We start from the raw sequence: 15929 nt of genomic DNA, 5'->3' as shown, positions 1-15929 counted from the left end.
GAATCCATTTCTGACATTTTCTAAATTCAAAATGGCCGTTTAAACCGGAAATGGCCATATACAACATAAAGAAATATCAAAATCACCCCACTTTAAGTTGGTATAAGGCCATTTCCGGTTTAAAACGGCCATTTTTAATTTAGAAAATGGATTCAGCATCCTCAATAACCCCCAAAACCACTCCAATATTGTTCACATCGGCCAATCAGTTTTTGACATATTATCCATTATTATAGGGGATTATGCTAATTAAAGCTAATTATGAAAATTATGAAAATTGCTCAACATATGCAAGTTAGCATCCGGCAGTTTCTACATGCTGGGGACCCTTACTCAACATTTATAACATAAAACCTTGGTGTACTCAATATGTCCGGGTTCACAATGGGGCTCTATGGGCTGGCAAGTAGACTACTGTATGGTAAGTGAATTAGAGAAAAGTGAATTTGAGAAAAGTGTTTGGATCCATCAATTTTTGAATTCAGCGCACAAAAGTAACCCTAGGTGCAAATTTTCACGCTTTCTGCCGGAAGTGAACACCTTTTTCACAATTTTCTCCCACTTCAGTTTCAGTCAGGGTTCCATGTAAATGTATTTTTTTGTTTTCTTTTTAAATCTGTGTGAAAGCTTTTTTTTTTTTTTTCGGTCTTCCAATTTGTAGATTATGGTCTATAGAACAATTCTGGTTTGAGTGTCAAGACACCAGATTGAAGAAAAATGTCTTTTTTGCCCTATTTCCAAAATGACCAAAATCCTATTTCCAAAATGACCAAAATCGTAATTATGTTTTTTTTTAAAAATGACTTAGTTTTCCCAGAATTGATGTGTTATATATATATATATATATATATATATATATATATATATATATATATATATATATATATATACACACACACACACACACACACACACACACACACACACACACACACACACACACACACACACACACACTGTATATAAGTGTTAGAATTATTTTCTTTGTATAATTCTAGTAGTTGTTAAAGCCAATGGTGGTATACCAACATCGGCCTGGTCGCAGAGAAAAGCGCACTGATGCTCTATTCTATTCTATTCTATTCTATTATATTATATTCTATTATATTCTATTGCATTGTGCTTTGGTCAATTTGTTGGGCTGGTGTAAGCAGCTGTCCACTGTGCGTCTTTGCTCACAGTACTAGTGAACTGTTGGTGTGTGCGTTGTTACAGTGGCAGTTTTTGGCTGCCTTTTGCGTGTGAATTTGTTTGTAAAGACTGAATAATTTATAAGTATTCAGTTTGGTCTTATTTGATGATGTTAAGCCTTATAGAGTAATATGATGCGAGTTATGCATATGCATAACTTTAAAAAAAATCAGAATGAGCAGCAGCTCTGACTGACGTGCACAACTAACCTAGAATTAAAGGTTTCTCACACAAAAGGTTGTTGACTGTATGTCTCAGAGTCCAACACTATATTAAAACAATGAATACAATACTGTATGTATAGGCCTTTATTGAAATCTTTTATTGGAACATGACCTCTATAAGTGTGTAATTTGGAGAGGACCGCTAATTATTGTCTTCTTTGAATGTATAAATCAGGGGTCTCAAACTCAATTTACCTTGGGGCCGCTGGAGGCAGAGTCTGGCTGAGGCTGGGCCGCGTTCACATGCACTAATAAAACAAATTAGTGCATGTGTACTAATTAACAACTACTGTATCTATCTCCCCATCAAAGAAATTAAAAAAAAATCCAATCTTCTAAAATGTCTTTTTTATTTTTTTAACACAAAATAAGATGAAGGACCCTGGTGTAAACAAGTTGTGTTTAACTTATGGAACATGTACTGTACTGTTCACTGTACTGTATTATTAACTGTTTTGAGGTTCATTAAACTAACATTAAACTTTCATATTAAGGTGGGGGCCACAAAATATCGTCTCGCGGGCCGCAAATGGCCCCCGGGCCACCAGTTTGAGACCCCTGGTATAAATTCCTCTACATTTTTAGATTGTGTAGACCCGTCCGCTATACCCATTATGCAGACTCCTTTATTTGCACATGGAGGTGTGGGCTGTTGTTGCTATTTCCCTAAAATGTGTATTTTGGCAACATATTTCAAAATATTAACCACTGCCCACCCTACCGCCCCCCTAAAGGGGGGTTGGGGGAAAAATAAAAAATAATATTCATATAATCAAAAAATGGGACAGGGTTGGGGAATAAAAGAAAATAGGCATATTTTAGAAATAAATATTCTTAAACTACACTTAAGTTGTGTCTTGTTTTATTATCATCATCAAGAATCAGCGTTTGCCAGCAAACGACCAGTTTTACCTTTTACGTGCGGGACGCATGAAGCTGTCAGCAGGTTGTTTTGTTTCCATCAGCATGGAGCCTGTGGAGGACGTGGAGGTTCCACAGCCTCTGGGCAGATTCTCACCCCAGCCCAGCAGAAGCACTGTCCAGCTGGGGCCGGGTCTGCTGGCTGCACGGTGCACCTGCAGCGATGGCGAGCCACCATGCCTATAGTTTAGCTGCACGTTTGAGAAACCCTTCCAGCCCAAGGACTTCAATTTCCCGGGAAGACGTTTTGGAAAGGAAACATCATATAACAGACACGGCTGAAGACGTGAGCTTGTATATCCGCAGTTCTTAGCGTGCAAATGCATTTAGGCCAATTCGGGGTGGAGGTCTCTTCACAGTAACTATGCCAACACAGAGAGGTAAGGCTGAATTAACTGAAAAGTGTTGGTAACTGAATGATTATATGAAACAGGCACGTGCTGTCTGTCTCAGTGTTGGAATAAGAAATCCATCTACGGTATACTGGTAGGCTATATCCTGCTGGCTGATGCACCATTTAGGCTTGATTTGTCTGATTGTCCCCACACTGTCCACAGCGTGTGTGGAGAGGCAAAGAAGGGAAAGTGCAGTGTGTAGTTCCCGTGTTATATTTAGCTAAAAATAAACTGCAGAAACCTGAATAAAACACGATCAAAACACACACACACACACACACACACACACACACACACACACACACACACACACACACACACACACACACACACACACACACACACACACACACACACACACACACACACCTTATTTCTTAGATAGATACCATTATTATACCAAGGGGGAAATCAGTTGCCCAGAGGCAGCAAAGCAGTTTAAGGTTACAAAGATTACAGAGAAAGTATGGCAAGAAAAAAAGAAGTACTAGCCTGACACTCAGCCTGAATTGACATTTCGTTTCACTCCGTTATTAAGTCTGAAACTGCTTTCATCCAAGGCAGTTTCTGGGATGGGCGTTGCCAAAGAGGCAGTCTTCTGTGATTGGTTCACCATCTGACCAACACAAAAGTAGCAAAGCAGATGACGTAGTGTTGTTATGTGGCTGGCTGCTACTTGCTAACCAAAGAAACAGGCAGAATAGGAGCACTACGAACTAGTAATCAAACACAGTAAAACATGTCTGCTACTGATGTTTACTGAGCTGGCAGGGCATAGAAGCAGACAGACAGACAGAATTATTTTAAAATTTATTTTATTTTAAATAAACAGAGCTATGTCGCATTGTACATTTCATATATATACAGGGTACAAATAGCAGCATTATTTTCCTCAAAATGCATTTAAAGGTATCAGCTCTGTTTCATACTGTATGTGCAGTAGGTCTAGATGTCAATCCATGGTTTGTAGTCCTTAGGGTGGTTGTGTTTCTAGCCTTCTTTTGTCGCAACAGTTCACAAATCTTGCTGCAGTGTTTGCGCATTATTGTATTTCTCCCAGTAGGTATGGGAGTTTTTCATCATTGGTCGAGTTTTCAAATTCACTTCGGGTGTATGTAATCTGTGGGAAGTATGTGTCTCTGATGTCTTGGTATAGTGGGCAGGTGGTTAGAAAGTGTAGCTCTGTTTCTACCACTTGTTGTGTGCAGTGGGTGCATAGCCTATCTTCCCTTGAAAGCGGGGGTCTGTCTGTGTCGGCCTTTCTCTATTGCAAGGCTGTGTTCGCTGAGTCTGTACCTAGTCAAGGCTTTCCTAAGTTTTGGGTCTTTTACTGTGCTCAGATTCTGCTAATGTATATTCTCTTTTTAGTGCCAGATAGCATTCCATTTTGCTTTGGTTTTGGGTTGTCTCTTTCCAGTATGTTAGGTAGCTTTCTTTTTGTTTTCTTATAATCTGGTATGGTCCAGAGTGTTTTCCGTTTGGTAATTGGGCTTCTGTTTGTGCCTGGGCCAGCTGACTTATCAAAGGCCATGTCTCACCCAAATGTCTCAATTGCAGAGCAGGTAGACAAAATACAACCACCCCAAATGTATAAATGATATTGTATTAACAAACTCTACCATACAGATTGGACAAAATTACATTTTATTCATCAAACAAAAGTCACATAGTGCCGCTTTAAAATGTACTGCTGTCCAGTTTTCAAGGTGTTAATAAAGTATCCAATCAATCAATCAATCAATCAATCAATCAATCAATCAATCAATATTTTCACTTTGAATCCTGGTTATTATTAAACACCATTCAGCTGACAGTCGAGGACAACACAGTCTCATCAGAAAAAGTGCAATGAATGCTTAAAGGACAACTTTTATTTTTTTACAAGGGTTCATTCATATTTTAGAGAAAAGAAAAGATGAGTGTTAAAATGTTTTAATTTACTTTACTATCGTTTTAGTGATTTTAACGATTTTGATTTGCATGCATGTCCCAAGGTTGCTTGCATGCATGCAAGTGGCTAAATATGTATTTTTAGACACAATAAGCCATTCCCAAGATGCACCGCAATCTTTCACGGGCAGATGTGACTGATGGGGGCTGGCGTGAATAGTAACAAATAAATTGCCGGCTTATTGTGTCTAAAATTATATTTAGCCACTTGTACGTGCCCCCACCCCCACCCACTGAAATCAAAATACTAAAATCGCTAAAACAATAGAATACAGTAAATGAAAACATTTTAACTTTTCTTTTCTTTTCTCTAATTTACAATCTAAAGTATGAAATGTAAAAAAAAAAAAGTTGTCCTTAAACATAAACTAAACAACATAAAGCACTGACGTCTATGAACACGGTGAAAACAGCATGCCGTAATAAGGGTGTGGATGTTTTCCCAAATTTCTCTCTCCCCCTGCCCTGGGAAAACGGTGACGTTTCATCTGAGAGATGTGAGATTACAGTATAAATAGTGGGACGTTGGAAAGGTTTGTTCACAGTGTGATCAGAGTCTAACGGAACAGGCATCCACGCAACACCTGAGGATTCTTCACGACTTCCGCACACCATTCTTCGAAATGAACAGAATTATTCTGGGCATTTTTGCAGTTGGATTCTGCTTTGAATTTGGTAAGAGGAGAATAAATCAGTTTTAGACTGGTAAGAGGAGAATAAATACGTTTTAGAATGCTTTTTATAGATTAGTAGGCCATCGAAATCTATTTTTGTCCTGTTAAGGTTAAGTGAAATTACTGTTTAACCCATTTAGACCTGTTGCCACCTATACGTTGTTATACCTTTTAAACCGGGAGCCACGTGTGTCTCATTTGCATTTGCTATACATATAACAACATAATTTATTTAATTTAGCCAGAGCCATAAAGAGCCTTCTTTATGTTTGTTTGGGCCCATGTTCAATGTTCATAATGTGATTTCCAGTGTGAGCTGCAGCACAAGGTGCACGTGCCGTTATCAGTATAGCTGTTTTAAGATATTGAGATTGTATGTTTATGAAAAAAAGCAACAAAAACTGTTAAAGAGGAAGATATTTCTGTCAAGCACGTTGAAGTGAGGTTAATATTGTTTTAATGCATCCATTATTGTGTTGTAGTTATTATTAGCTGAGTATTATCAGTGTAGAGATTTGTTTAGTTGTTCATAAGTGCAGAGAGTTGTTCATAAGTGCAGAGTGAGTCACACATAGACTTACAGTTTGATCAGATCACAGTTTGAGGTTTGGTTCGTACTTTCCAAGTCACAATATTGGACTGCTTTATGCCTTTATTTGATAGGAAAGTAGACTGACAGGAAATGGGGGGAGAGATGGGGAGTGCGGCAAAGGTCGTCCGGATCGGGAATCGAACCGGCGCCGCCGCCAGGCATCAATGCCTATGTGGCAATGCCTAATTGGTATGCGCCAATGTTCAATGTAAGGATATAATATAAGTAATGAGTTATTGGATTCCAAACTGATAGGCTTATGCAGGCTGTTGAGACTTTACCTGAGTCTTACAAAAATATGTTTCTGTCGCTCAGCAAAGTCTGACCCTTATACAGACTTGTATCGCGCCCCCATTTTTTTGAAAAACATTTTAAAATGTTCAAATAGCCGATCAACTTGATCACAACATGTCGATGTAGATCGTCTATTTACCAAAATGCAAAAATGCCTAAATACTCCTTGGGCATAAGAGGTAAGGCGAGACAGAGTGCTTTTGGCATTCATCCAAATAAGTAGCAGAGAGAGATTTGCTCAATGAAAGCCCTCACCCTGTTAATGTTTAACCTTTTTCCTGATGTTATTATCGTTAGACGTGTTTAAAGAGTGATCTGCCTCTAATTTCAGCTTTGAAGGTGAGTGAGTTGAATTTGATATGTGTGACAGGGCAGATAAGATGCAGTTTGCAATGGGCGTCTTTGCGGCTGGCATTTAGGCCTTTGTGTTCTACCGTAGGTGACTAATGGGATGGTTGGAACTTGGTACGTCCTGGTACGGATTGGTAAATTGTACTCTTACAATGTCTCTGAATCTGACCGCTGGCTGCTAAACGCTGCATCCTGGTCCTTATCATCTGTCCACTGTGTACAGTCACATGAGATCTAAATGACCTGGCCGCCTTATCGTGCTGTATGTCCACAACGTGCGTCATGCATTTGTTTTTAGGAATAGATTATTCCATTGAAACATTGCTAAACCACACACCGATAGGCTCTAGGCATAACTGGAAAGGGCATGCATATCTCCGCCCGGCTGGGTGGCCTATCTGTACGTAGGAGCTGTGCAAGTCAGGAGTTGCTCACGTCGGTAGCTGAGAAAAGCTGAGCATGTTGTTGCCCTCAATCATGCATGTTGACGATTCTCCTACATTTGTTCCATTACCTCACAACACTATAAATGGACATGTCTACATGGAATGGATGTTTGAGTCATTTATCCCCAGGGGGTATTTGTATCCCATACCCCTCGTACCCCTGACTTGGTGGATGTACACGTTGTTCAAACAGGTCACCAAGGCAACATCAAAAAGCAAACAGTGGGTCGGGACCCATTTGTGGGTCGCGGACACATTTTTATGGGTCTCTTTATTTTTTGTTCCCTCCCTTTTGTTTTGAAATGATTATTATTTCAAAACATTTTCAAAAACAAAAAGCAATTATTTTCATGAACAAATAACCTACATGTAATTCAATATCTTTTCTTTTCAGTAATTTCATGAAGAAATCAAAGAAAAATCTAATACATTCCATAAATTAGGAAACCAATGTTTCACGCCGCGTTGAGAGCTTGTAGATCGGCCATTTTCACTCGTTTGGGTCCCGGGCAAACGGCTAATTTCTCTTTTGGGTCACGGGCTAAAAGGTTTGGGAAACACTGGTGTAAAGTAACTAAGTATATTTAAAAGGACTGTACTTTAAGTACAATTTTGAGGCACTTTTACTTTACTGGAGTAGGCTATTTCCACTGGTTCTCAACCTTTTCAGGCCGCAACCCCTAATATAATCACATTTTAACTTTGGACCCCCCTCCCCACACTCTGACGAGCACTAAGAGTTGAGGCATTACTTTTTGTATAACACGGTTCTATTGTGAAAATAGCCGATCTACATGCTCACAGCGCCTCGCAACCCACAGGTTGAGAACCACTGCACTACACCTCAAAGGCAAATATTGTACTTTTTACTCCACTGCAATTATTTGAAAACTTTAGTTACTACAGTAGTTACTTTGTAGTTTGTAGATTGTGATTATTACTACAGAACATACATCAACCACTTCAACCCTATATACATTTTTGGCCATTTGAAAATAGCCGAACTCTACATCTACTGTTTCCCCAATAACAACAACAACGCACTGTTCTTGTTGTCTCACAGTAAGTGCTCTGGTGTGTCACAAATGTGGCCTCGCTGGCACCAGTGATGACTGGTGCACTGCCCTCACCCTGCCCTCAAACATGACGTGTAAAAGCGGAGACGTTTGCTACAGCACTGCTGCAAAAGCAGGTAAGGATCTGAGAACTGGAAGCGTTTGGCCCTGACGGCCCTCAAATGAAGAGATCATCCAACCATTTTATATTTACTGTTATTGTGTATTCAGATTTGGTGTGAATTAACCTGTTGCCTATTGTGGGCATGTAAACTGCCTGGTGGGTATAGACGGTGGGTGACCAGCGAGTGTGCACTATAATCTTGTTCTGTTACTGTTTCTCCCACTCTACAGTCTTGATACCCTACAAGTTGAAGGGGTGCATAGCAAAGGAAAAATGCGGCAAGAATGAGACGGTGACATTCCCTGGTACGACGGCCAAGATCTACCACATAACCAGGACATGCTGTGAGACTAACCTCTGCAATGCAGCCAGCAGACTGCCAGCAGCCACCCTGCTGCCCCTGAGCCTGGCCACACTCACCACCATCATCATGGCCAAGATGCTGGTGTGAAGGGAATGAGATGGGGATGCTGTAATGCAGTAATCCTGGTTTCTATACTGCCTCCCCTGGCCAGCCGGAGGTCCCCAGGCGTGGCAGAGGGAGAGCAGAAACCAGGATTACAGGTTAGGCAATTGGCACTGGGTGAAAAAATGGGTTACAAAATCGTGGGATAAAAATGTAGGAAGAAGATGTGGATGCTCCAAAAACACACACACACACACACGCACACGCGCACGCACACGCACACGCACACGCACGCACACACACACACACACACACACACACACACACACACACACACACACACACACACACACACACACACACACACACACACACAGACAGACGCAACTCTTTGTCAACTCACAGGTCCCTTTCCCCCCACCCATACAGAATTGTCATTATCTGTATTAAAATGCTCTCCAACTTTAATGTTTGTCTAAATTAACTTTTTAACTTGTCTTGATGTTCAGGAATATTTGATGCACACCTTCTGTACACTTTCCAGAACTAAACAAGGGTAATTATATTGAACTAGAAAATATTGTTCCTTCGAAATAACTGTGGGCTTGCTGGTAATCGAACTACATTGCAGACAAGCAGTGTATTACATGAAATTAATGGTATGGACAATTAAATCAAAATAAAAATATAGCTGCAAGCAGCGATAAAGTGGCCAAGCCAGGAAAAAGTAGGAAAGAAAAAAAGCATCGGAAAAGAGCAAGAAAAGCAAGAAAAGTGGGAAAAGAAATCAAAGAAAAACTAGAAGCAGCTTCCGAGAACAGGTCTCCGGCAGGTCAGGTAGGTTTTTTGGGCCTCCTGGTGGCGCTATAATAGTGGCCTATTATAATTACTAGCGTCTAGTCGGCGACCTGGCCAACTCGGGAACGATGTAAATAGAGAATGAATGCCCCGCCCTTTAATGCAAACCCCATTATACCTGTTGTCATAGGACCCGTTTTGACCATCTGTTTGCCTGTGTCCATTTATGCCCATATATGGAGATATCTGTATCTGTCTGTCTGTCGGCGTCCATTTTATGTCCATATATGGAGATCACTGCAGATATAGTTCTGGGTCCATTTTATGCCCATATGCCCATATATGGAGATATCTGTCTATTTGCGTCCATTTTATGCCTGCCCCACCCTTTAATGCAAACCCCAATATACCTGTTGTCATAGGACCCGTTTTGACCATCTGTTAGCCTTTGTCCCCACCCTTTAATGCAAACCCCAATATACCTGTTGTCATAGGACCCGTTTGGACCATCTGTTTGCCTTCTGTTAGCCTTTGTCCCCACCCTCTAATGCAAACCCCAATATACCTGTTGTCATAGGACCCGTTTTGACCATCTGTTTGCCATTGTCCCCTTATGCCAGCTCCGCATTCGGGGATTCATTTTATGCCCATACCCCTTATGCCCATATATGGAGATCTCTGCACACACAGTACTGGTTGCGGAAAACTCTGATGTCAGACATCAGTTCCGCATACGGGCATTCATTTTATGCCCATATATGGAGAACGTGGGAAGAATGGTTTAGAGATACTCGGATTACATACATACATACACATTCACAGAGATTTTTTGTTGACTCATGTGGCGTACGTGATGTCAGAGCCTTTTATGAAGTGATGTCACAATGAGTCAGCGCTTCCTCCGGAACAGCCTGATGTCAACAATCAGCTCCGCATAAGGAGATTCCGAACGTTTCGCGCCGGTTTCGGAAAACCGCGAGTCGGGTCGGGTCGAGGCCCGGCACTGCACTCCGCGCGGCGGCGGGGAACGCGCGTGCCGAATCTGAAGCCGGTGGGACGAACGGTTCTCGAGATATGCGGATTACAAACAAACAGACAGAGATTTGTCGCATTTATAGATAGATGTGAAAAGGGTGCCACGTTTTCTTGGGCCTTTCACGACAATCGGACGCTGCATGCGTGATTTGAGGCATTTTGTTCCAAACATTTGTTATGCAAAAGTTGACCCGCTGGTGGTGCATTAACAGGCCAATGTGAGAAGGGTGGCATCTGTTCCTTGACCTAGTGGGAATGTACGTGCAAAATTTCACACACATCGCAGGCCGTGTTCATGATTTGGGGCTTTTTTGTCCACTTTATCGCTGCTTGCAGCTATATTTTTTATTATTATTATTTTGTGCGCGTGTGTGTGTGCACTTCATAGGCATGTTAGATAAAGGTCCTTAGCGTATAGAATGTTTCATGCAAATTGCTCAAAATCCCAGGATAAAAAGGGGTTTAAGCGTTTTACAAACTGCTCAAAATTATATAGCCCTTTGGCCAATTGTGGTAAGATTGGTTTCAGTGATATTTGGACTAACCCTCTACAGTATTTCATCATGAAAATGTGACTTTGCATGTATGTTTTAGAGGCAGAAGAATAATTGCATAAAACTGCAATATTCATAGAGGCAGAAGAATAATTGCATAAAACTGCAATATTCATTGAATTATTACAAATTAATGTTTCAATTTAAAACAGATCTTTAGATATTGGTCATGTAAAAAAAAGGTTCTGTGCACATGATGCCCGTCAGGCAGATACATAGATCTCCATATATGGGCATAAAATGGACGCAATGGTCAAAACAGGTCCTATGAGAACAGGTATAATGGGGTTTGCATTAAAGGGCGGGGCATTCATTCCATATTTACATCGTTCCCGAGTAGGCCAGTCTCGGACTCTGACAACCAGAAAATAGCTAAAACTGAGCAAAACATTTCGATCTATTAGGCCAAACCTCATTTGAAAAATATCAAGGAGTAGGCCTATTATGAAAGCCTTTTAAAAACGTTTATACCATTGGAATCTTTCTCCAAAATAATGAATTACAACATGACAGAGACGCAAAAGTATGACCTACTGCCACGCTGCCACGCTAACCCAGTTAGCGTGGCAGTCCCGCAGCTGGTCCGACTGGACTCGCTGACCAGCTCTGCTCTCCTCAGTTACATTAAACCATTATGGGATTGCATTCTCAGCCAACTTATGATTAAGCCTATTCTGCATTCTCCTTGTTCTCACCTAGAAATAATGGATTACTTCTTCAAATGGACCACATTACATCACAGAGGCAGCAGCAGTAGTAGTAGTAGTAGAGTGATTCACACCACTGTGCCCCCAGCTCAAATCGATGATCATGAAACCATAGCAGGCGTCACAACCATTGATCAGGCATCACTCACATTGGCATGCATTCTGTGATTATTTTTAGGCGGAGCAAATACCGGTACATATTAGTCATTAGGCTATGAATCTATGATGATGATCAGCTTGGCTCTTTTTCTTTTATTCCCCCGCTCCCATTTTTTGGTGCCCTTTGGCAATGTGTTGCCCGACGCACAGTGCGTCATTCTTTCAAATTGATTGATTCATTGATTGATTGAATACTTTATTAACAGATTTGTTAACAAACATGTAGTACAGTCAAAAGTTTATGCTATTTCAATTGTGGTCCATTGTACTCAATTAATCGGTATACGACATACAATCAAATAGGTAGGCTATAGGTACATTTTAACTGGAAGGTGAAAAAGACTTCTGGTAGTCATTTCCATCCACCCACTTCCAGCAACACTTTATCGTCGCTACTGCATTCACTGTCAGTGCAGGCCTGGTATTGGACAGAAAATCAGCTGGTTACTGAAGTACAATTTGGATTCAGGTTATACACACGCACGCACGCACGCACGCACGCACGCACGCACGCACGCACACACACACACACACACACACACACACACACACACACACACACACACACACACACACACACACACACACACACACACACACACACACACACACACACACACCTACCTTACCTTTTTGCCCTGTTTGAGCATCCATTCTTCACAGCGTTTGCACTTGCAGTTCTTCTTGCATATTTCTAACAACAATATAATGCAGTTATAACAACTGTTCTTTAATTTGCTAATAAATAACACATTTGATGTCTCACTCACCGGCATAAAGGTTGTCAAGCCTGCTCTGTAACTTTTTGTTCCGTTCAGTCAGCTCCTTATGTCCGGTCTGGTCAGTCTTGTTACAGCTGGTCTCTAACTGCTCTTTCTGGTCAGTCATTGTGTTGTTTTTCTCTTTAACCAGGTCATAATCTGTAGGAAGGATAATCAATGAGCTTTACACACAATTGTATTCTGATCATGAAATCTTCATTGACAATGAGACAAAGGGATGGATTTGGGGGAAGCGGGTGAACTGACATGAAGGGCATGTGTGGTGGGTGGGGACTGGGGAGTGCATGGTGACAGACATTCAAGATCTTCCAGACTGGAGAATCGAGTACCTGTTCACAAGTTTTGAGGCTGAATGTATGGGTGGCTACAATAATCATGAACAATCTAATGATCACTTTTCATTACTTTTAAGAGCAGCTCAGAGAACAATGCAGTGTGAGAGAGAGAGAGAGAGAGAGAGAGTGTGTGTGTGTGTGTGTGTGTGTGTGTGTGTGTGTGTGTGTGTGTGTGTGTGTGTGTGTGTGTGTGGTGTGTGTGTGGTGTGTGTGTGTGTGTGTGTGTGTGTGTGTGTGTGTGTGTGTGTGTGTGTGTGTGTGTGTGTGTGTGTGTGTGTGTGTGTGTGTGTGTTTTTACCTAAACTCTTCAACCATAGGTCGTAATATTTTCCCCCTGGATTCTTTGGATCATGACGCCACTCCAGGCCAAACAATTTTGCGTGACTCAAATTTCCCCCATTTAGCATTTTCTTCAAAACATACTTTTTACACTCCTCCGGATTCTGTCCAAAACTCAAACTAACAAATTGTGGTCCTTGTTGATGCTAAAAGTCTAGTCTTGCGTAGCCAGTCAACTATTCCACAATGAATGCTATATAGAGTCTGGAACGGCAGCTCCTGAACGGCGAAGTAAAGGAAGTAGCCAATGCTGCACTGAAATGTAGTCCAATTGGAAACATAATAGAAACACACTCGCACAGACAGAGTAATTCGAGCGGTATATTCTTGTTATGGGTGTATAGTTTAAGAAAACATTTGAAGACATCATGGAAAACCAGAGAAAGACGAAAAAATAACACCCCCAAAAATGTTGAAAGGAGACATAACGCTTCCAGTAGGACATGTTATTGTTACTGCACCAAGGGAGTGGTTGCGTCACACCCGCTCTATCTCGCACTCATCATATCTATTTCCGTGCCCCAGACTGTATGCCGGGAGCATTTGCAAATCGCGGTGGCAACAGTCTGGCCACGCGAGACTACTAAAAGTCTAATATGACACACACCCTATAGCACCTATTCCCACACCAGTGCATGACAAGTCCCCAAAGCACCAAATCCATACAGGCATGAAGAAACATGGCACTTAACCTTGGTCAATTTGACCATTTGTTGCAAACCTAAATCCAAATCACCTGCCCCAAAATAGGACCCACAGTATTTCTACCAACAGACGTCACTATTTCTGAAATATAACATGTAGAATGATACTCACAGTGTATGACCAGGCCAATGATACCAGCTGATAGGAGAAGACACAGCAGCCCCAGACACACTGCTATATTTCTGGTGTGATTCTTCTTTGACTCACCAAAGACTGAAAAAACATACAATTATTGTGCCAAAATAAGACGTTTAAAATAAGGGACACCTTTTATTTAACAAGTTATGGTGCTTTATAACAGATAACAAATGTATGTTTTTAATTGACAAATAAAATCACACCATGAATGTACCGGTAGATGGCTGAAACTGAACTTGTGAGTTCTTCATTAGATGTGTCAAATGTATCAAAATGTAATGACCTGTGTATGGGACATATAATAGAAATGCAGATCTACAAACTCTATGTTCTGTAAATCCCCTGAAAATTGCCAATGTCTTGCCAATGGCAAGACGTGTGAAGTTTTGAAATGGCACATCTGTATATACCAATTTCTTCAGGCACAACTATAATACATCACTGTCCTTGAATAACATCCATAGATGTTATTATTATTATTATTATTATTATTTACCTCCATGATGCTCTTGCACTGTGTTTTTCAGTGCAGATTCAAGGTCGTCTGCGGAGACATAGATGTCTACTATCCTCTCTTCTCTCTCTCCTCTCTCCTCCATCTCTATCTCCTTCTCTCTTCGGCCATTTCGGAACTTTGTTATCATGTACGGCTGGATGTGCAAGTCCTCAGCCATTCTAGTTGATCTGAACTACACTCGTACAACTTGAAAAACACTAAGCACGGAAGAGGAAGAGGAAGCTTTAAAAAGCCTATCAAAGGAAGCAAGCAAGTTCACACTTATGGTCATGACTTGCATGAGATACTAATCTGCTGACAACCTCTTTCTGATTTCTGTGTTAAAGGTGTTTTTTCATAGTGTTGACCATATTTCACACCCACATTCTAGGAAATGGAGAGGAAATGCATGCTGTTTTGACAACGTAATTTGCCATTTATGACTCTCAGGGAGTGTCTTGGGTGACGCAAACGAGTCTGTGAACATTTTGATGGGTTTTATTCGTTTTTTTGTTTTTATTAATTTGTTTATTTCAGGGGTTTATTCCTCACACAACAGTGTAACAAGTACAACAGTGAGCTGCATGACTAGTTATTTTACCAAGCGGGGTATGGCACACGTTCACACAGTAAGCTGAACACATTAAAGTTTGAATGGTGTTTTTCGGTGTAAGTATGTATGAGTAGATAGGTGCCAAAGTTTTGAGCAGAACTTACAATAGATGACAATATACATACTATATAGATGACTGACTGACTGATAGATAAATGAGGATAACATAAGGGAAGCTGGACACTACTCTAGTCGAAATGAAGATTTTATATTAACCGCTTGAACCCTATCATTTTGGGGTGAACATTCAGTGAAGATAGCAGATCTACAAGCTCAACAAAGCGTTGCAGCATGATACGTTGTGAGCTTGTGGATCGGCTGTTGTTGCAGAAGACATTTGGTGCACACTTTGTGAGGCAAAAGAGGAGGGGGCCTAATGTGGACCCCTGGGGGACCCCAGTCAATGAAGTACAGGTATAGTACATTTTTCAGCTGGCAGATGCGTCATACTGGGAGGCAAACTGCAGCCGGGGGTCCAATGGAATGCATTGCAGTCAATGAGAGCCTGGTGGGCAGAAAAGTAGGCTGTTATCATGAGACGGTTGATAATCAAATCTTGCGATACTGCAGAGACAGAAATGTTACTGCAAAGCATCTTTTGAAGACTAACATCCATAATAACATTTAAGCCATGGGGGAAAAAAG

This window comes from Nannobrachium achirus (assembly GCF_963921795.1).
Source record: "Nannobrachium achirus genome assembly, chromosome: 4".
NCBI classification, from domain to species: domain Eukaryota; kingdom Metazoa; phylum Chordata; class Actinopteri; order Myctophiformes; family Myctophidae; genus Nannobrachium; species Nannobrachium achirus.
This window is presented reverse-complemented; position numbering follows the sequence as displayed.